The following is a 24,530-nucleotide window of genomic DNA, read 5'->3' on the forward strand; positions in this document are numbered from 1 at the left end:
TCCTACCACCCCCTCTACCATGACCCACCTCCCATCATCAAACCGTCATCTCCCAGAGCATACAGAACCTCATCACCTCAGGAGGAGATCTCCCAACCACAGCTTCCAACCTCAGTCCAGGAACCCAGCACTGCCCGGTTCTACTTCCTTCCCAAGATCCACAAGCCTGACCACCCTGGCTGACCCATTGTCACAGCATGCTCTTACCCCACCGAACTCATGTCTGCCTACCTCGACATTGTCCTATCCCCCAGTCCAGAAACTACCCACATTTGTTCGAGACACCACTCACACCCTCCACTCTTCCGTTTCCCTGGCCCCCAACGCCTCATCTTCACAATGGATGTCCAATCCCTCTACACATCCATCCACGATGACCAGAACCTCCAAGCCCTCCGTTTCTTCATCTCCCGACGTCCACAACAGTACCCTTCCACCGATACTCTCATTTGTTTAGCTGAACTTGTCCTCACACTTATCAATTTTTCCTTCAAATCCTCCCACTCCCTGCAGATCAAAGGGGTAGCCATGCGCACCCGTACGGGCCCAAGCTATGCCTGTCTCTTTGTTGGCTACAGTGAACAGTCCATCTTCCGTAGTTACAATGGCACCACTCCCCACGTCTCCCTCCGCAACATTGATGACTGCATTGGCACCACCTTGTGTTCCCTCGAGGAGTTTGAACAATTCATCAACTTCACCAACGCATTCCACCCTGACCTTAAATTTACCTGGACCATCTCTGATACCTCCCTCCCCTTCCTGGCCTTCTCCATCCCCATTAATGACGACCGACTTGACACCGACATTTTTTTACAAACCTACCGACTCCCACACCTACCTAGATTACATGTCTTCCCACCCAACCGCCTGCAAAATTCCCAACCCCTATTCCCAATTCCTCCCCCTCCACCGTACCTGCTCCCAGGTGGGCCAGTTCCACCACAGAACACACTAGTAAGCCTCCTTCTTCAGAGATCAGAATTTACCTTCCCACGTGGTTAAAGATGTTCTCCAACGCATCTTGTCCACATCCCGCACCTCCGCCTTTAAACCCCACCCCTCCAACCGTAACAAGGACAGAACGCCCCTTGTGCTCACCTTCCACCCTACCAACCTTCGCATAAACCAAATCATTTGCCGACATTTCCGCAACCTCCAAACGGATCCCACCACCAGGGATATATTTCGGTCCTCACCTCTCTCCACTTTCCGCAAAGACCATTCCCTCCGTGACTACCTGGTTAGTTCCACGCCCCCCAAAAACCCACCCTCCCTTCCTGGCACCTTCTCCTGCCACTGCAGGAATTGCAAAACCTGCGCCCACACCTCTCCCCTCAGCACCATCCAAGGCCCCAAAGGAGCCTTCCACATCCAAAGTTTTACCTGCACATCCACCAATATCATTTATTGTATCCGTTGCTCCCGATGCGGTCTCCTCTACATTGGGGAGACTGGACACCTCCTAGCAGAGCACTTTAAGGAACATCTCTGGTACACCCATACCAATCAACCCCACTGCCCTGTGCCCCAACATTTCAACTCCCCCTCCCACTCTGCCGAGGATATGGAGGTCCTGGGCTTCCTCCACCGCCACTTCCTCACCACCCAATGGCTGGAGGAAGAACGCCTCACCTTCTGCCTCGGAACACTTCAACCCCAGGGCATCAATGTGGACTTCACCAGTTTCCTCATTTCCCCTTCCCCCATCTCACCCCACCTCCAGGCTTCCAGCTCAGCACCGCCCTCATGACCTGTCCTAATGGTCTATCTCCCTTCCCACCTATCCACTCCACCCTCGTCTCTGACCTACCACCCCCATCCCCACCCCCATTCACCCATTGTATACTTTGCTACCTTCCCCATCCTCCACTCTGACCTCTCACCTTCTTCCCCACCCCATTCACCTATTGTACTGTATGCTACTTTCTCCCCATCCCCACCCACCACCCCCTCTCACTTATCTCCCCACTCTGCAGGATCCAGGCCTCTGTTCCTGATGAAGGGCTTTTGCCCGAAACATCGATTTTCCTGCTCCTCGGATGCTGCCTGACCTGCCCTGCTTTTCCAACACCACTCTAATCTAGACTCTGGTTTCCAGCATCTGCAGTCCTTGTTTTTACCTTATTGGAGGAGACTGCCGAGATAAGGCATGTTGTAGACAGTGAAACAAGTTACAGGGATAGGGATGGTAGTCTGGAATGCAGTGCATTTCAAATATGTGTAGGGACTATCGGGAAGGGAGGAGGTTACAGCGATAGGATCGGTTATAGGAATTAAAAATTATTGAAGACACTGGATCACAAGACATGCCATAGATACAGTGTTGCAGAGTAGTGAGTTTTAATGTAACAGAACTTACATGGGGGTGGTGATTGAGCCTGGAGTCTGTGTGTGTGTGTACTGTGCTCCCCCTCCAGCACTGTATCTATGTCATGTTGTGTTAACAGATGTTTGGAGCCCTCTCATTGTTCTTTGCTCTGTGCACTGTGGGTGACCTTACCTCACTACAGGATTTATTGAAAGCTCCAGATCTCCTTTCCCTTTGTCTCTCTCTGGCAGACCAACTGTGTTCAATGTGGTGATGGACGATCCACCCAGCAGCTGGGAAGGCTATTGAGTCAGGACTTTCCTGAGTACCTACAGGAGACAGAGAAATAGACAGAATGGGAAATTAAACAGATGCAGTGAGGGTTACACATGGAGAATGGCACTGAGTTCCAGAGATCTGGAAAATGGAGCGATATTAAGTAATAGTCCCAGATTGCTGGAAGGTGTCAGGATCACACAATTGTGTCGGAAGAATGGGTTTAGCTTCATGATGCCCTGGTATCAGTGCTCAGGGATGAGCACCCAGTGAGCAGGCGAAGTAATGGCCTATTGGTATTATTGCGAGAGAATATATCCAAAACCTCAGCTAATGTTCAGGGGAGGCAGGTTTGAATCCTGCCATCTGAAAAGGAGACATTTGAAATCAATAATTTTAAAAATAATAATTAACAATCCACAAATAAGTATGAAACCATGACTGATGTACAACAAATCCAAACACTTGTCCTTTAGAGAAGGACATCTGCCCATCGTCACGTGGTCTGCACGACATACCCACAGCAAAGTGTTTGCCTCTCGATTACCCTCTGAAATGGCCGAGCACGTTACTCAGTTCAAGGGCTTCTAGGACTGGGCAAGAAAGGCTGGTCAGCCAGAGACTCTCACATCCCAGACCTGATTTTAAAAAAAATCTATTAGGATGGTCCCCCTGGAACTGTGCTGGGACCAGTGTCCTGGCCAATCATGTCCCTAGGTTTATGGACAGGGCATTAAACTGACAGAGAGGATGCAGGTGAAAGGAGCTTTCCAAATCCAAAGGGAAAAGGTGAAGCAATGGAACAGCATGGGAATGTGGCTGAAGACAAGCAGAAAGGAACAGGATGGGACAGAGTTTAACTAAAACTGTACATCAGCAAATAGATTTGTGACAGAACATTGTGGTAGAGAGTATATAATGTTTTTATTTGAATGGACAACGTTGCTGCAAAAAGGTCAATGGATTTGTGACACAGAGATAAAAGAGATTTAGACACCAGGGAGACATGGATACAGGGTGAACAGAAATATTCAGTGGTTCAGTCTTGTGCAAACTCAGGCAAAATGGGCAACACTAACAATAATGGTTAACAAAGGCATTACAGAGAAAGCATTTGGCCTCAGATCATGAAGTAGAGTCAGTCTGAATGTAAATTCTGGCGACTACTTGCCAAGGACACAAGCAGCAGAACAGTTTTAGCCACTGAACAGCATTTCATTGCTCATCACTGCATTAAACAGGAACTCATTGGAATTTTTTTTAACAAAGGCATTGTGATAAGTTTGGAAAACTTCTATATTTGTATAATCTGGGACAATCACACGGTCAATATTAATATTGGAAGAGGATCTTGGTTAATTTTTTTTTCAGTGTTTCTTTGAAAAACACATTGTGCAACTGTTAAGGGACATAACTATCTCAGAGCGACTGTGTGATGAAACTGAGTGGATGAGTAATGTCACCTGCAGAGATCCTTCGGGAAATTGTGATAAAGTGCAGTTTAAATAAATTTAAAGTTTTAAAGTGAATCACAGAAAGGACAAGCTACAACTAGAAACAAAAATAGCCAATTACATGGATTTGAGAAGAGAACTGACCAAAGTAAACAGGCTGAACAGACTGAAATATGTGCCTGTAAATGAACAGTGGAAAACATTTGAAGGGACAATGCAAAATACTCAACAAAAGGACATTCAATTGAAACAGTAAAAACCTCAGCAAGAAATTCCCACTGATCCCTCACTCAGGACAAAAGGAATCATACAAGGTCATGAGGCTGAGAAGATCACCAAAAAGTACTTAAAATCCTGAAATTAGAGTGTGTTTTAGGAGTAAATGTTAATGCATTGCAATGGGTCTGCTCGCAGGAGGAGGGCTGTGGGAAGGGGATCCACGGGCAGGGTTCATTGACACGATAGGAACAGGGAGAGGTGAAGGTGCTGGAGGTGGTCAGAGTGTTACAGAGAGTGGTCAGGGTGTTACAAAGCCAGGACGGATTGCTGCAGCTGGAGGGGTTTGCAGAGGTAGGGAGGGACATAGGTATTTTTATTTATTCATTCATGGGATGTGGGTGTCACTGCCTGGAACAACGTTCTTTGACCCCTCTGCTAATTACTGAGAGGGTAGCTCAGAGTCAGCCATATTGCTGTGGGTCTGGAGTCACATGTTAGCCAGACCAGTTTAGAATATTTGATGTCCTTCCCTAAAGGAGGTTAGTGAACTAGATGAGTTCTTCCTACTGATCAACAATGTTTTAATGGTGGCCCCACCAATGTCTTTTACAGCCACAACATGGCATCCCAACTCTTACCCTTAATGCTCTCCCCAATGAAGGTAACCATCCCAAACACCTGCTTCACCAGCCTGTCTACCTGTGACACCACATTCAAACAACTGTGTACCTGGGTCACTGGGTCACTGACTGACAACACGACCCAGGGCCCGAACATTATCTGTGCAAGTCCCACCCTGGTTTGTTTCACCAAAATGGAACACCTCACATTTATCTAATTAAACTCCATCTGCTATTCTTCAGCCCACGATCCCAGCAGTACTGTTCATCCTGTTGTATCATAGATAACCTTCTTCACTGTCCACATTGCCACCAATTTCAGTGTCACCCAAAACAATTACTTACCTGGAAACCAATATTCCCATCCAAACCATTTATCCAAATGACAACCACCAGTGGACCCCCTACACCGCTGGTCACATTCCTCCAGTCGGAAAAACAACATGTCTCCCACCACTCTCTGTCTACAACCATCAAGCAAATGTTGTATCCTGTTCACTAGCTTCTCCTGAATGCCATATCCTTTTTGCAATGATCTGAGCTTATTACCCAGTTTACCAGACAGAACATAGAACACAGAACAGTTCAGCCCAAGAACCTTCAGCAATGATTTCATGCCAACCTTTTACCCGACTGTAAGATCAAACTAACCTACATACCCTTCGTTTTACTATTATCCATGTGTCTGTCCAAGAGTCTATTAAATGTCCCAGATGTCTCTAATGTTACTATCACCATTGGCAGTCCATCCAACCACCTACCATTCTCTATCCTCTTATCCATCCTCTATTCACCTTAAAATTACACCCCCTTGTAATAGCCATTTATGCCATAGGAGGAAAAGTCTCTGACTATTCACTCACTCTGTGCCTCTCATCATCTTGTTCACCTCCACAAAGTCACCCCGCCCCCTTCTTCACTCCAATGAAAAAGGCCTTAGCTCCCTCAACCCTTCCTCGTAATAACTGCCCTCCATTCCAGGCAGCATCCTGGTAAATCTCATGGGTACGCTCTCTAAAACGTGCACAGCCTTCCTGTAAACAGGGGACCAGAACTGAACACAATATTCCAAGTGTGGTTTCACCAGGACGCTATAAAGATGCAGTAAAACCTCACGGCTCTTACAGTCAATCCCCTTTCTAAGGGGAGCTAACACAACATATGCCTTTTTAACAACCCTACCAACGTGTGTGGCAATTTTGAGGGATCGATGGATAAGGACCCCATGATCTCTCTGTTCCTCCGCACTGCCAAGTATTCTGCCTTTCACCCTGTATTCAAATTTGACCTTCCAGAATGAATCACTTCACACTTTTCCAGATTGGACTCCATCTGCCACTTCCAGCCCATCTCTGCGTCCTGTCAATGTCTCATTGCAACCTACAACAGCCCTCCACATTACCCATCACTCCACCAACCTTCATGTTATTGGCAAACTTACTAACCCACTCTCCAACATTCACATCCAAGTCATTTACAAAAATCACAAAGAGCAGAGTCCCAGAGCCGATTGTTACAGAACACCACTGGTGTCTGAGCTCCAGGCTCAATACTGTCCATCTGCTGCCACCCTCTGTCTTCTCTAGGCCATCTAATCCTGTATCCAGACAGACAGACTTCCCTGTATCCCAATTTTCCTTCTTTTCTGAATGAGCCATCAACATATTCTGCCATAGCCTCAAAGAATTCAATAAGGTTTGTGAGGCATGACCTGACCCCTCACAAACCCATGCTGACTGTCTCTAATTTAACTATGCTTTTCCAGGTAGTCATAAATCCTGTCTTTAGTGTCCTCGCCAATAATCTGCACTTCACAGACATTCGACCAAATCTGTAATTCCCAGAATTCTCCCTCCGTAACATGGCTCTGACTTTACAAATCTTCCCTCCTCTGCCATGTTCCCCAGAGGGCACTGCAGGGTGGTGGGGGTTACAAAGTCAGGGAGGGATATCAGGACAGGAGGATGTTGCAGACATTAGGAGGAGGGTTGCAGTACCAAAAGGAGGCTTCAGTAATTGTGAGGTTTCATGGTGATGAAGACATTTGAGGAGGGAGGGAGAGAGGGAGTATTGTAGGGAAATGAGAGGTTTCACAGTTTAGGTGTTTTGTTAGGGCTGCAAGTGGTTACTGAGTTGGGGAGGGTGTAAGCACTGGTGAATATTACATAAACATGTGGCTTTGGTTGCAATGCAGAAAGAGGATTCAGGAAGCTGGAGAGTATGGGGTCTGAACGAGGTTACACAAATGGGAAGAGTTGTCAGGAGTGGAGGTGTTTACAGAGACAGCAATGGTCTGATCTGGAGCAGAGGACCCAGATTGGGAGGGTTGTGGGGACTGGAGGTGGTTCCACAGGGAGGGAGGACCATAGACCCACAGGAGGTTACAGAAATGTAGAGAGCTGTAGGGCTGACGGGCTCATGGAGATGGGAATGTTGGGAGGGATGGAGATGTTTACAGGGATCACGATGTTTGTGTTTTTGGAGAAGGTTACAATGATACAGACAGTGTTAGGGAGTGTTTAGTGGACTACAGAGGAGGTCAGAGAGAATGTATTATAGGGAGTGGAGGAGATTACAGACACAGAGATGACTGTCGGGTTGAAAAGAGCTTCTACAGGTCCTCTGTGCTGTAAGGCTGGAGGGAGGTTATAACAGTGAGTGTTGCCAAGACTTAATTACTTCACTGATATAGAGCAGGTCTCAGCACGTAACTGTCAAAGGGAAGATTTAGATTAGATTAGATTACTTACAGTGTGGAAACAGGCCCTTTGGCCCAACAAGTCCACACCGCCCCACCGAAGCGCAACCCACCCATGCCCCTACATTTACCCCTTACCTAACACTACGGGCAATTTAGCATGGCCAATTCACCTGACCTGCACATCTTTGGACTGTGGGAGGAAACCGGAGCACCCGGAGGAAACCCACGCAGACACGGGGAGAACGTGCAAACTCCACACAGTCAGTCGCCTGAGGCGGTGTATTGAACCCGGGTCTCTGGCGCTGTGAAGCAGCAGTGCTAACCACTGTGCCACCGTGCCGCCCACAAAGTTGAGACAGTCCAGATGAGTTTTCACATGTTTATGGGAGTTTCAAGAGGGAACAATGATTGGGAGTGCTGTACCAAATGGTAATAGTTATAGGGAGGGTTCGAAAAGCAGGAAGAGGTGACAGACATATCGATCTTTGCAAGGACTGGAGAAGCTTACATCGCCAAGGAGTGTTTTAGAGTCTGGAGGAGATGACAGTGTTAAGGAGAATATTGGGGATAAGGCCAGGTGTAGGAGACGGGGATGGATGACAGGGCTGGACAATAACCTGAACAGAATCGCCATCGTGTGGAGCCAGGCCATTCGGCCCAACCAGTACATTCCAAACCTCTGAAGAGCATCTGACCCAGATCCACCCCTTGACCTGTACATTAAACCCTGCATTTCTCGTGGTGAACTTACTTAAACCACACATTCCTGAATACCACAGTCAATTTATGATGGCCAATCCACTGATAGTGCAAATATTGGACACACACACACACACACAGCAAGGGAGCGACACACAAACACACATAGTGAGGGAGATACCCACAGACACACAGCGAGGGAAGGACATGCACTCACACACAGTGAGGGGGATACACGCAGACACACAGAGAGGAAGGGACACACACGCAAATCGAGGGAGGGACTCACGCAGTGAGGGAGGGACACGCACACATAAAGCAAGGGAGGGACACGCACACACGTAGCAAGGCTGGGTAACACACACATACAGCGAGGGAGGGACAAACACACACACACACACACACACACAGAGCGAGGGAGGGACACGCACTCACACAGCGAGGGAGGGACACGCACTCACACAGCGAGGGAGGGACACGCACTCACACAGCGAGGGAGGGACACACACTCACACAGCGAGGGAGGGACACGGACACACATAGCAAAGGGGGGGCATGCATACGCACACAGTCAGGGGGATACACGCAGACACACAGTGAGGGAAGGACATACACACACACACACACACACACAGCGAGGGAGGGACACACACACAGCGAGGGAGGGATACACACAGACACGCAGCGAAGGGGAACACATAGACACAGCGAGGGAGGGACACGCGCACACACAGCGAGGGAGGGACACGCACAGACACGCAGCGAAGACACACACACACACACACACACACCCACACACACTGAGGGAAGGACATGCACACAGCGAGGGAGGGACAAACACACACACTTACGGGGAGGGGAATACACGCAGACACACAGTGAGGGAGGGACACGCACATACACTGCAAGGGAGGGACATGTACACACTGTGAAGGAGGGACAAACACACACATGTCGAGGGGGAGGGCATGTGTACAGAAATTGAGAGGGGGCACACACACACAGCGAGAGGGGACACACAGACATGGCAAGGGTGGGACACACGCACACAGCAAGGTGGTCACGCAATCACACACTCAAGGGACGGACACACACACAAAGCGAGGGAGGGATATACACAAACACACAGAGCGAGAGAGGGCCACGCACATAAATAGCAAGGGAGGGATATGCACACACACAGGGAAGGAGTGACACGCAGACACACGGCGAGGGGGAGGGCATGTGCACAGAAATTGAGAGGGGGCACACACACACAGCGAGAGGGGACACGCACAGACATGGCGAGGGAGGGGCACACGCACACACAGCAAGGGGGGACAGGCACTCACACAGCGAGGGGCGATGTGGACACACAATAGTGGGGATATGCACAAAGAGTAAGGGAGGGACACACACACAAGGTACGGACACACACTCACAGAGCGATGGAGTGACACGCGCACACACATGCACAAAGCGAGGGAGGGACACGCACACATACACGCAGACACACAGCAAGGGAGGGACACACACACAATGTGGGAGTGACACACATATACACACACACGCAGCGAAGGAAGGACACTCACATACACTGTAAAAGGGTCACACAAACTCACAGCAAGAGGGGACACGCACACACAGCGAGGGAGGGACACGCACATGCTCAAGCACACAAACACAGACACACAGCGAGGGAGGGACACGCACACACATAGCCAGGGAGGGACATGGACACACGCAAAAACACACACACACACACAGAGCAAGAGAGGGACACGGGCACAAACAGCGAGAGGGAGACACATGCACACAGAGTGAGGGAGGGCCACACACACACACGCACAGCAAGACTAGCACACATACACACACACACACACATACAGGGAAGGAAACTGACACATAAACAGTGAGGGAGGGACACACATGCATACACACACACACACACACACACACACAGCACGAAGGAAGGACACTCACATACACTGCAAGAGGGACACACATACTCACAGCAAGAGGGGGACACGTACACACAGCGAGGGAAGAACACGCACATGCGCAAGCACACAAACACAGACACACAGCGAGAGAGGGGGACGCACACACACAGCCAGTGAGGGACATGGACACACACACACACACACACACACACAGACAGCAAGACAGGGACACGCGCACACACAGCGAGGAGGAGACACATGCGCACACAGCGAGGGAGGGCCACACACACACGCACAGCAAGAGGGGGACACACACACATAGAGCAAGGGGGTAACGTACACATACACAGCGAGGGAAGAACACGCACACACACAGCAAGGGAGGGACACGCACACACAGACAGCGAGGGAGGGACACGCACACACAACAGAGCGAGGGAGGGACACACATGCACACAGACAGAGCGAGGGAGGGACACACATGCACACAGACAGAGCGAGGGAGGGACACACATGCACACACCGACAGCGAGGGAGGGACACGCGCATGAGGAAGCACACAAACACAGACACACACAGTGAGAGGGACACACACACACACAGATACAGCGAGGGGTGACACGCACACACACACCGAGGGAGGGGGACACACACACAGCAAGGAGGGAGACACACACACAGCGAGGAGGGACACACACGCGCGCGCACACACACACACACAAACACACACACTCACTCACTGAGGAAAGAACACGCACACACAGCGAGGAAGGGACATACACACACATACAAACATTCAGAACAAGGGAGGGACACGCAAACACAGCGAGGGAAGGACATGCACACACAGCAAGGGAGGAACATACACAAACACACAAAGCGAGGGAGGGACACGCTCATACACAGCAGAGGGAAGGAGGGACAAGCACACACACGGCGAATTGAGAGGGGACACGCACACACAGCGAGAGGGGACATGCACTCACACAGTGAGGAGGATATACACAAAGTGCAATGGAGGGATACACACACACACATACACAAGAGGTACACACTCACACAAAGAGCAAGGGAGTGACACGCACGCACACAGCCAGAGGGATACACACACACACATACACAGAGCAAGGGAGAGACACGCACATGCGCAGGCACACAAACAGAAACACACACAGCGAGAGAGAGACACGCGCACACACAGCCAGGGAGGGACATGCACACACAGCGAGGGAGAGTTAGACACAAACACACGCACAGAGCAAGAGAGGGCTACGCGCACACACAACGAGGTGGAGACACATGCACACGCAGTGAGGGAGGGTCACGCACAGCAAGAGGGACACACACCCACCCACACACAGCAAGTAGGGGAAACTCACACATACACAGAGAGGGAGGGACACACACACACACAGAGCAAGGGAGGGACGAACACTCACACAGATACAGTGAGGGGGGCACGTGCACACACAGTGAGGGAGGGACGGACACATACACACAGATACAGCGAAGGGGGATACGCACACACACAGCGAGGAGGATGCGCACACACACAGCGAGGGAGGGAGACACACTTTTACACACACACACACGGAAGGAGGGACAAGCACACACACGGCGAGGGGGAGGGCATGTATACAGGAATTGAGAGGGGATACGCACACACAGTGAGAGGGGACATGCACTCACAGTGAGGGAGGGACACGCACACACAGCGAGGGGGGACATGCAATCACACAGTGAGGGGGATGTACACAATGTGCAATGGAGGGACACACACACACACATACACAAGGGATGCACACACACACAAAGAGCGAGGAGTGACACACGCGCACACAGCCAGAGGGATACACACACACAAAGCAAGGGTGGGACATGCGCATACACTGCAAGAGACACACACACACACAGATACAGTGAGGGGGGGCACGTACACACACACAGACACAGTGAGGGAGGGACGGACACACACACACAGATACAGCGAAGGGGGATACGCACACACACAGCAAGGAGGACCCGCACACTCACAGCGTGGGAGGGAGACACACTTTTACACACACACCCACACAGAGAGGGATGAAGTCACACACACACACAGCGAGGGGGGACATGCACACAGAGCGAGAGAGAGAGACACATACACACAACATGAGGGAGTGACACACACGCAACCAGCGAGTGAGGGACACGCAGCGAAGGGGACACACACAAAAACATACTGTGAAGGTGTGACACATACACACACATAATGAGGAAAGGACATATTACACAGCGAGACACACACAGCAAGGGAGGGACTTGCTGAAACATGCAGAGAGGGAGAAACACGCACACGCAGAGAGAGGGAGGGACACGTGCACACACAGCGAGGGATGGACACGCCCACACAGCGAGGGAGGGACACACACAGCAAGGGAGTGAAACATGTACACACACACACACACAAAACGAGGGAAGGTCATACACAAACACACACAGCGAGGGAGGGGCACTCACATGCGCAAGCACACAAACACAGGCACACAGCAAGAGAGAGACACACAAATACACGGCAAGGGAGGGACACGCACACATACAGACAGCGAGGGAGGGCCACGCACACACAGGGCAAGGGGGGAAACTCACACACACACAGTGAGGGAGGGCCACGCACACACAGGGCAAGGGGGGAAACTCACACACACACAGTGAGGGAGGGACACGCACACATAAAGACAGCAAGGCTGGGACCACACAAACACACACACACAAAGCGAAGGAGGGACACACACAGAGCGAGGCGGCGACACATGCACACACAACGAGGGAAGGCCACAGACACACACACACACACACACACACACACACACACAGCGAGGGAGCCACACGTGCATGTGGAAGCACACAAACACAGACACACACTGCAACGGGGGACATGCACACACAGCGAGGGAGGGACACGCACACACACAGCGAGGGAGGGACACGCGCACACACAGCGAGGGAGGGACACACACACACAGCAAGGGAGGGACACGCGCACACACAGCGAGGGAGGGACACGCGCACACACAGCAAGGGAGGGACACGCGCACACACAGCAAGGGAGGGACACGCGCACACACAGCAAGGGAGGGACACGCGCACACACAGCAAGGGAGGGACACGCGCACACAGTGAGAGGGGACATGCACTCACACAGTGAGGGAGTGACATGCAATCACACAGTGAGGGGGATATACACAAAGTGCAATGGAGGGACACAAACACACACACACACACGATGCACACACACACAAAGAGCGAGGAGTGACACGCACACACACAGCCAGAGGGACACACACACACAAAGCGAGGGTGGGACATACGCATACACTGCAAGAGGGACACACACACACACAGAGGAAGGGAGGGACACGCACGTGCACAAGCACACAAACAGAAACACACACAGCGAGAGAGAGAGACACACACACACAGCGAGAGAGAGACACGGGCACACACAGCCAGGGAGGGACACGCACACAGACACACACACACACAGAGCAAGAGAGGGACACTCGCAAACACAGCGAGGGTGAGACACATGCACACACAGCTAGGGAGGGCCACGCACGCACGCGCACAGCAAGAAGGACACACACACACAGGAAGAGAGGGACACGCGCACACACAGCCAGGGAGGGACATGCACACACAGCGAGGGAGAGTTAGACACAAACACACGCACAGAGCAAGAGAGGGATACGCGCACACACATCGAGGTGGAGACACATGCACACGCAGCAAGGGAGGCCACGCACATCAAGAGGGACACACACCCACCCACACACAGCAAGTAGGGGAAACCCACACATACACAGCGAGGGAGGGACACACACACACACACACACACACACACACACACACACACACACAGCGAGGGAGGGACACACACACACACACAGCGAGGGAGGGACGGACACACACACACAGATACAGCGAAGGGGGATATGCACACACACAGTGAGGAGGACGCGCACACTCTCAACGTGGGAGGGAGACACACTTTTACACACACACACACACACACACACACACACACACACACACACACACGGAAGGAGGGACAAGCACACACACGGCGAGGGGGAGGGCATGTATACAGGAATTGAGAGAGGACACGCACACACAGCGAGGGGGGGCATGCAATCACACAGTGAGGGGGATATACACAAAGTGCAATGGAGGGACACACACACACACATACACAAGGGATGCACACACACACAAAGAGTGAGGAGTGACACACGCACACACAGCCAGAGGGATACACACACACAAAGCGAGGGTGGGACATGCGCATACACTGCAAGAGACACACACACACACAGATACAGTGAGGGGGGGGCACGTACACACGCACACACACACTCACACAGTGAGGGAGGGACACGCACACACAGCGAGGGGGGACATGCAATCATACAATAAGGGGGATATACACAATGTGCAATGGAGGGACACACACACATACACAAGGGATGCACACACACACACAAAGAGCAAGGGAGTGACACGCGCACACACAGCCAGAGGGATACACACACACAAAGCGAGGGTGGGACATGCGCATACACTGCAAGAGACACACACACACACACAGCAAGGGAGGGACACGCGCATGCGCAAGCACACAAACAGAAACACACAATGCGAGAGAGAGAGACACACACAGCGAGAGAGGGACATGCGCACACACAGCCAGGGAGACACACACACACACACACAGAGCGAGGGAAGGACGAACACTCACACACAGATACAGTGAGGGGGGGCACGTACACACACACACACAGCGAGAGAGGGACGGACACACACACATAGATACAGCGAAGGGGGATACGCACACACACAGCGAGGAGGACCCGCACACTCACAGCGTGGGAGGGAGAGACACTTTTACACACACACACACACACGGAGGAACACGCACGTAAACACACACACAGAGCGAGGGAGGGATACGCACACACACAGCGAGAGAGAGAAATATACATACAACGCGATGGAGTGACACACACTCAAACAGCGAGTGAGGGACACGCAGTGAAGGGGGGGCACACAAACACAGAGTGAGGATGTGACATGTACACACACACAGCGAGCGAGGGACTTGCTGAGACATGCAGCGAGGGAGGGATGCGTGCACACACAGCGAGGGAGGGACGCGCGCGCACACAGCGAGGGAGGGACAAGCACACACAGCGAGGGAGGGACAAGCACACACAGCGAGGGAGGGACAAGCACCCACACGGCGAGGGGGAGGGCATTTGCACAGAAATTGAGAGGGACACACGCACACACAGCGAGAGAGGATATGCACAGGCACAGCGAGGGAGGGACACACACACACACAGCATGGGGGGATATGCACTCACTGAGGGGAGATGCGCACATACAGTGCGGGGGATATACACAAAGAGCAAGGGAGGGACACACACACACACAAGGGAGGGTCACACACACAGCAAGGGAGTGACACGTGCACACACAGTGAGAGATGGACATGCGCACACAGCGAGGGAAGGACACACACATACACAGCAAGGGAAGGACACGTGCACACACACACACACACACACACACACACACACACAGAGGGAGGGATGAAGACACACACACACACAGAGGGAGGGGGGACATGCACACACAGAGCAAGAGGGAGACACATACACACATTGTGAGGGAGTGACACACACGCAACCAGCGAGTGAGGGACACGCAGCGAAGGGGGACACACACAAACACACACACACACACACAGTGAGGGAGGGACACGCATACACAGCAAGGGAAAGACATGCGCACACACACAGCGAGGGAGGGTTATACACAAATGCACACAGCGAGGGAGGGGCAGTCACATGCACTGCAAGAGTGACACACATACTCACAGCAAGAGGGGACACACACACACAGTGAGGGAGGGGCACTCACATGCGCAAGCACACAAACACAGGCACATAGCGAGAGAGAGACACACAAACACATGGCAAGGGAGGGACACGCACACGCACAGACAGACAGTGAGGGTGGGAGCACACACACAGAGACTGAGGGAGAGACACACACACATACACAGCGAGGGAGGGCCACGTGCACACACGCACACCAAGACGAACACACACACAGCCACACACACACACAGGGAAAGGGGGGAAACTCACACATACAGACAGCGAGGGTGGGACCACACAAACACACACACACAAAGCGAAGGAGGGGCACACACACACACAGTGAGGGAGGGACACGCACACTCACACCGAGGGAGGGACATGCACGCACACAGCGAGGGAGGGACACGCGCGCACACACAGCGAGGGAGGGACACGCGCGCACACACAGCGAGGGAGGGACACGCGCGCACACACAGCGAGGGAGGGACACGCGCGCACACACAGCGAGGGAGGGACATGCACACAGCGAGGGAGGGACACGCGCGCACACACAGCGAGGGAGGGACACGCGCGCACACACAGCGAGGGAGGGACACGCGCGCACACACAGCGAGGGAGGGACATGCACGCACACAGCGAGGGAGGGACACGCGCGCACACACAGCGAGGGAGGGACACGCGCGCACACACAGCGAGGGAGGGACACACGCGCGCACACACAGCGAGGGAGGGACACGCGCGCACACACAGCGAGGGAGGGACACGCGCGCACACACCGAGGGAGGGACACGCGCGCACACACCGAGGGAGGGACACGCGCGCACACACCGAGGGAGGGACACGCGCGCACACACCGAGGGAGGGACACGCGCGCACACACCGAGGGAGGGACACGCGCGCACACACCGAGGGAGGGACACGCGCGCACACACCGAGGGAGGGACACGCGCGCACACACCGAGGGAGGGACACGCGCGCACACAGCAAGGGAGGGACACGCGTGCACACAGCAAGGGAGGGACACGCGCGCACACAGCAAGGGAGGGACACGCGCACACACACAGCAAGGGAGGGACACCCGCGCACACAGCAAGGGAGGGACACGCGCACACACAGCCAGGGAGGGACATGCGCGCACACACAGCAAGGGAGGGACACGCGCGCACACAGCAAGGGAGGGACACGCGCGCACACAGCAAGGGAGGGACATGCGCGCACACAGCAAGGGAGGGACACGCGCGCACACAGCAAGGGAGGGACATGCGCGCACACAGCAAGGGAGGGACGCGCGCGCACACAGCAAGGGAGGGACACGCGCGCGCACAGCAAGGGAGGGACACGCGCGCGCACACAGCTAGGGAGGGACACGCGCGCGCACACAGCTAGGGAGGGACACGCGCGCACACAGCGAGGGAGGGACACGTGCGCACACAGCGAGGGAGGGACACGTGCGCACACAGCAAGGGAGGGACACGTGCGCACACAGCAAGGGAGGGACACGCGCACACACACAGCAAGGGAGGGACTCGCGCACGCACACACACAGCAAGGGAGTGACACTCGCGCACACAGCAAGGGAGGGACACGCGCGCACACAGCAACGGAGGGACACGCGCGCACACAGCAACGGAGGGACACGCGCGCACACACAGCGAGGGAGGGACACGCGCGCACACAGCCAGGGAGGGACACGCGCGCACACAGCCAGGGAGGGACACGCGCGCACACAGCCAGGGAGGGACACGCGCGCACACAGCCAGGGAGGGACACGCGCGCACACAGCCAGGGAGGGACACGCGCGCACACAGCCAGGGAGGGACACGCGCGCACACAGCCAGGGAGGGACACGCGCGCACACAGCCAGGGAGGGACACGCGCGCACACAGCCAGGGAGGGACACGCGCGCACACAGCAAGGGAGGGACACGCGCGCGCACACAGCTAGGGAGGGACACGCACATATAGTGGGGGAGTGACATGTGCATGAGGAAGCACACAAACACAGATATATACAGCGAGAGGGGGACACGCACACACAGCCAGGGAGGAACACATGCACACACAGAGAGGGAGGGCCACGCACACACACGCACACCAAGAGGGACACACACACACAGAGCAAGGGGGGGGGGGGGGGAAACTCACACATACAGTGAGGGAGGGACACGCACATACACAGCAAGGGAAGGACACGCGCACACACATACATAGTGAGGGGGGACACGCACACACACACACACAGAGCAAGGGAGAGAAGGACATGCACACACAGCGTGGGAGGGACACGCACACACAGCAAGGGGGGGACATGCACTCACACACGCACAGCAAGAGGCACACACACACACACACGGGGACGAACTGACACATACACAGCAAGGGAGACACACGCACACAGAGAGAGCGAGGGTGGGACCGCACACACACACACACAGAGCGAGGGAGGGACACACACAGACACAGCGAGGGAAGGACACACACGCGCGTGCACACACAGCGAGAGGGGGCCCCCACACACAGAGCGAGGGGGGGACACGCACGCTCACAGCAAGGGAGTGAGACACACACACACACACAGCGAGGAGGGGGACGCACACTCCCAGCAAGGGAGGGAGACACACTCTCACACACAGAGTGAAGGAGGGATACGCACACACTCAGCGAGTGAGAAACACGCAGCAAAGGGGGGACACACAAACACAATGAGAGAGTGTGACATGTACACACGAGAGGAAGGGAATCATACACGCACAGCAAGCGAGAGATGCGCGCACACATACACACAGCGAGGGAAGAACACACACAGCAAGCGAGGGACACACACAGCGAGCGAGGGACACACACAGCGAGCGAGGGACATGCACACGCACAGCAAGGGAGGGATACGCACACACAGCGAGGGAGGGACGCACACACACATCAAGCAAGGGACACACACAGAGCAAGGGAGGGACACACACAGAGCGAGGGAGGGAGGGACACACATTCACACAGCGAGGGAGGAACATACACACACACACACACACACACACACACACACACACACAGGGAAGGAGGGACAAGCACACACACGGCGAGGGGCAGGGCATGTGCACAGAAAGTGAGGGGGGCACGCACACACAGGGAGAGGGGACGCACACAGACACGGCGAGGGAGGGACACACGCACACACAGCAAGGGAGGATATGCACTTTCACAGTGAGGGAGGAACACACACAGAGCTAGGGAGTGACATGCACACACACAGCAAGAGACACACACACACACAAAGCAAGGGAGGGACACGCACACATACACACAGTTAAGGGGATATACGCAGACACACAGCAAGACACACACACAAAGCGAGGGAGGGACACTCACATACACATCAAGAGGGACACATACTCACAGCAAGGGGGGGCACGCGCGCGTGCGCGCACACACACACACACAGAGCAAGGGAGAGAAGGACATGCACACACAGCTTGGGAGGGACACGCACACACAGCAAGGGGGGACATGCACTCACACACGCACAGCAAGAGGCACACACACACACACGGGGGGGGGGAACTGACACATACACAGCAAGGGAGGCACACGCACACACAGACAGCGAGAGTGGGACCGCGCACACACACACACACACACAGAGCGAGGGAGGGACACATACAGACACAGCGAGGGAAGGACACACACGCGCGCGCGCACACACACAGCGAGGGGGGACACGCGCGCACGCACACAGCGAGGGGGGACACGCGCGCACGCACACAGCGAGGGGGGACACGCGCGCGCACGCACACAGCGAGGGGGGACGCGCGCGCACGCACACAGCGAGGGGGGACGCGCGCGCACGCACACAGCGAGGGGGGACGCGCGCGCACGCACACAGCGAGGGGGGACGCGCGCGCACGCACACAGCGAGGGGGGACGCGCGCGCACGCACACAGCGAGGGGGGACGCGCGCGCACGCACACAGCGAGGGGGGACGCGCGCGCACGCACACAGCGAGGGGGGACGCGCGCGCACGCACACAGCGAGGGGGGACGCGCGCACGCACACAGCGAGGGGGGACGCGCGCACGCACACAGCGAGGGGGTTCGCGCGCACGCACACAGCGAGGGGGGACGCGCGCACGCACACAGCGAGGGGGGACGCGCGCACGCACACAGCGAGGGGGGACGCGCGCGCACGCACACAGCGAGGGGGGACGCGCGCGCACGCACACAGCGAGGGGGGACGCGCGCGCACGCACACAGCGAGGGGGGACGCGCGCGCACGCACACAGCGAGGGGGGACGCGCGCGCACGCACACAGCGAGGGGGGACGCGCGCACGCACACAGCGAGGGGGGACGCGCGCACGCACACAGCGAGGGGGTTCGCGCGCACGCACACAGCGAGGGGGTTCGCGCGCACGCACACAGCGAGGGGGGACGCGCGCACGCACACAGCGAGGGGGGACGCGCGCACGCACACAGCGAGGGGGGACGCGCGCACGCACACAGCGAGGGGGGACGCGCGCACGCACACAGCGAGGGGGGACGCGCGCACGCACACAGCGAGGGGGGACGCGCGCACGCACACAGCGAGGGGGGACGCGCGCACGCACACAGCGAGGGGGGACGCGCGCACGCACACAGCGAGGGGGGACGCGCGCACACACACAGCGAGGGGGGACGCGCGCACACACACAGCGAGGGGGGACGCGCGCACACACACAGCGAGGGAACGACATACACACACAGCGAGGGAACGACATACACACACAGCGAGGGAACGACATACACACACAGCGAGGGAACGACATACACACACAGCGAGGGAACGACATACACACACAGCGAGGGAACGACATACACACACAGCGAGGGAACGACATACACACACAGCGAGGGAACGACATACACACACAGCGAGGGAACGACATACACACACAGCGAGGGAACGACATACACACACAGCGAGGGAACGACATACACACACAGCGAGGGAACGACATACACACACAGCGAGGGAACGACATACACACACAGCGAGGGAACGACATACACACACAGCGAGGGAACGACATACACACACAGCGAGGGAACGACATACACACACAGCGAGGGAACGACATACACACACAGCGAGGGAACGACATACACACACAGCGAGGGAACGACATACACACACAGCGAGGGAACGACATACACACACAGCGAGGGAACGACATACACACACAGCGAGGGAACGACATACACACACAGCGAGGGAACGACATACACACACAGCGAGGGAACGACATACACACACAGCGAGGGAACGACATACACACACAGCGAGGGAACGACATACACACACAGCGAGGGAACGACATACACACACAGCGAGGGAACGACATACACACACAGCGAGGGAACGACATACACACACAGCGAGGGAACGACATACACACACAGCGAGGGAACGACATACACACACAGCGAGGGAACGACATACACACACAGCGAGGGAACGACATACACACACAGCGAGGGAACGACATACACACACAGCGAGGGAACGACATACACACACAGCGAGGGAACGACATACACACACAGCGAGGGAACGACATACACACACAGCGAGGGAACGACATACACACACAGCGAGGGAACGACATACACACACAGCGAGGGAACGACATACACACACAGCGAGGGAACGACATACACACACAGCGAGGGAACGACATACACACACAGCGAGGGAACGACATACACACACAGCGAGGGAACGACATACACACACAGCGAGGGAACGACATACACACACAGCGAGGGAACGACATACACACACAGCGAGGGAACGACATACACACACAGCGAGGGAACGACATACACACACAGCGAGGGAACGACATACACACACAGCGAGGGAACGACATACACACACAGCGAGGGAACGACATACACACACAGCGAGGGAACGACATACACACACAGCGAGGGAACGACATACACACACAGCGAGGGAACGACATACACACACAGCGAGGGAACGACATACACACACAGCGAGGGAACGACATACACACACAGCGAGGGAACGACATACACACACAGCGAGGGAACGACATACACACACAGCGAGGGAACGACATACACACACAGCGAGGGAACGACATACACACACAGCGAGGGAACGACATACACACACAGCGAGGGAACGACATACACACACAGCGAGGGAACGACATACACACACAGCGAGGGAACGACATACACACACAGCGAGGGAACGACATACACACACAGCGAGGGAACGACATACACACACAGCGAGGGAACGACATACACACACAGCGAGGGAACGACATACACACACAGCGAGGGAACGACATACACACACAGCGAGGGAACGACATACACACACAGCGAGGGAACGACATACACACACAGCGAGGGAACGACATACACACACAGCGAGGGAACGACATACACACACAGCGAGGGAACGACATACACACACAGCGAGGGAACGACATACACACACAGCGAGGGAACGACATACACACACAGCGAGGGAACGACATACACACACAGCGAGGGAACGACATACACACACAGCGAGGGAACGACATACACACACAGCGAGGGAACGACATACACACACAGCGAGGGAACGACATACACACACAGCGAGGGAACGACATACACACACAGCGAGGGAACGACATACACACACAGCGAGGGAACGACATACACACACAGCGAGGGAACGACATACACACACAGCGAGGGAACGACATACACACACAGCGAGGGAACGACATACACACACAGCGAGGGAACGACATACACACACAGCGAGGGAACGACATACACACACAGCGAGGGAACGACATACACACACAGCGAGGGAACGACATACACACACAGCGAGGGAACGACATACACACACAGCGAGGGAACGACATACACACACAGCGAGGGAACGACATACACACACAGCGAGGGAACGACATACACACACAGCGAGGGAACGACATACACACACAGCGAGGGAACGACATACACACACAGCGAGGGAACGACATACACACACAGCGAGGGAACGACATACACACACAGCGAGGGAACGACATACACACACAGCGAGGGAACGACATACACACACAGCGAGGGAACGACATACACACACAGCGAGGGAACGACATACACACACAGCGAGGGAACGACATACACACACAGCGAGGGAACGACATACACACAGCGAGGGAACGACATACACACACAGGGAGGGAACGACATACACACACACACAGCGAGGGAGCGACACACGCACACACAGCGAGGGAGGGACACACACACACAGCGAGGGAGGGACACACACACACAGCGAGGGAGGGACACACACACACAGCGAGGGAGGGACACACACACACAGCGAGGGAGGGACACACACACACACACACACAGCGAGGGAGGGACACACACACACAGCGAGGGAGGGACACACACACACAGCGAGGGAGGGACACACACACAGCGAGGGAACGACATACACACACAGCGAGGGAACGACATACACACACACACAGCGAGGGAGCGACACACGCACACACAGCGAGGGAGGGACACACACACACAGCGAGGGAGGGACACACACACACAGCGAGGGAGGGACACACACACACAGCGAGGGAGGGACACACACACACAGCGAGGGAGGGACACACACACACACACACACAGCGAGGGAGGGACACACACACACAGCGAGGGAGGGACACACACACACAGCGAGGGAGGGACACACACACACAGCGAGGAAGGGACACACACACACAGCGAGGGGGACACACACACACAGCGAGGGGGGGACACACACAGCGAGGGGGGGACACACACACACAGCGAGGGAGGGACACACACACACAGCGAGGGAGGGACACACACACACAGCGAGGGAGGGACACACACAGCGAGGGGGGGACACACACACACAGCGAGGGAGGGACACACACAGCGAGGGGGGGACACACACAGCGAGGGGGGGACACACACAGCGAGGGGGGACACACACAGCGAGGGGGGGACACACACAGCGAGGGGGGGACACACACAGCGAGGGGGGGACACACACAGCGAGGGGGGGACACACACAGCGAGGGGGGGACACACACAGCGAGGGGGGGACACACACAGCGAGGGGGGGACACACACAGCGAGGGGGGGACACACACAGCGAGGGGGGGACACACACAGCGAGGGGGGGACACACACAGCGAGGGGGGGACACACACAGCGAGGGGGGGACACACACAGCGAGGGGGGGACACACACAGCGAGGGGGAGACACACACAGCGAGGGGGAGACACACACACAGCGAGGGGGAGACACACACACAGCGAGGGGGAGACACACACACAGCGAGGGGGAGACACAC

At 55.4% G+C, this 24,530-nt stretch overlaps 1 long non-coding RNA gene across 1 annotated transcript in view; it reads right to left on the reverse strand.

Moving 5' to 3' along the window:
- LOC148138485 (uncharacterized) overlaps positions 1-24,530 on the reverse strand; it is a 118,720-nt gene that overhangs the window by 83,572 nt on the left and 10,618 nt on the right. The window contains exon 3 of the long non-coding RNA XR_015753946.1: positions 2,504-2,640. This is a non-coding gene — a long non-coding RNA (uncharacterized LOC148138485). The remainder of the gene's footprint in view (positions 1-2,503; positions 2,641-24,530) is intronic.

Source organism: Chiloscyllium plagiosum, unplaced genomic scaffold (genome assembly GCF_037043375.1).
Source record: "Chiloscyllium plagiosum isolate Xiang-an unplaced genomic scaffold, Cpla_swu_hap1 HiC_scaffold_40, whole genome shotgun sequence".
Taxonomy (NCBI): domain Eukaryota; kingdom Metazoa; phylum Chordata; class Chondrichthyes; order Orectolobiformes; family Hemiscylliidae; genus Chiloscyllium; species Chiloscyllium plagiosum.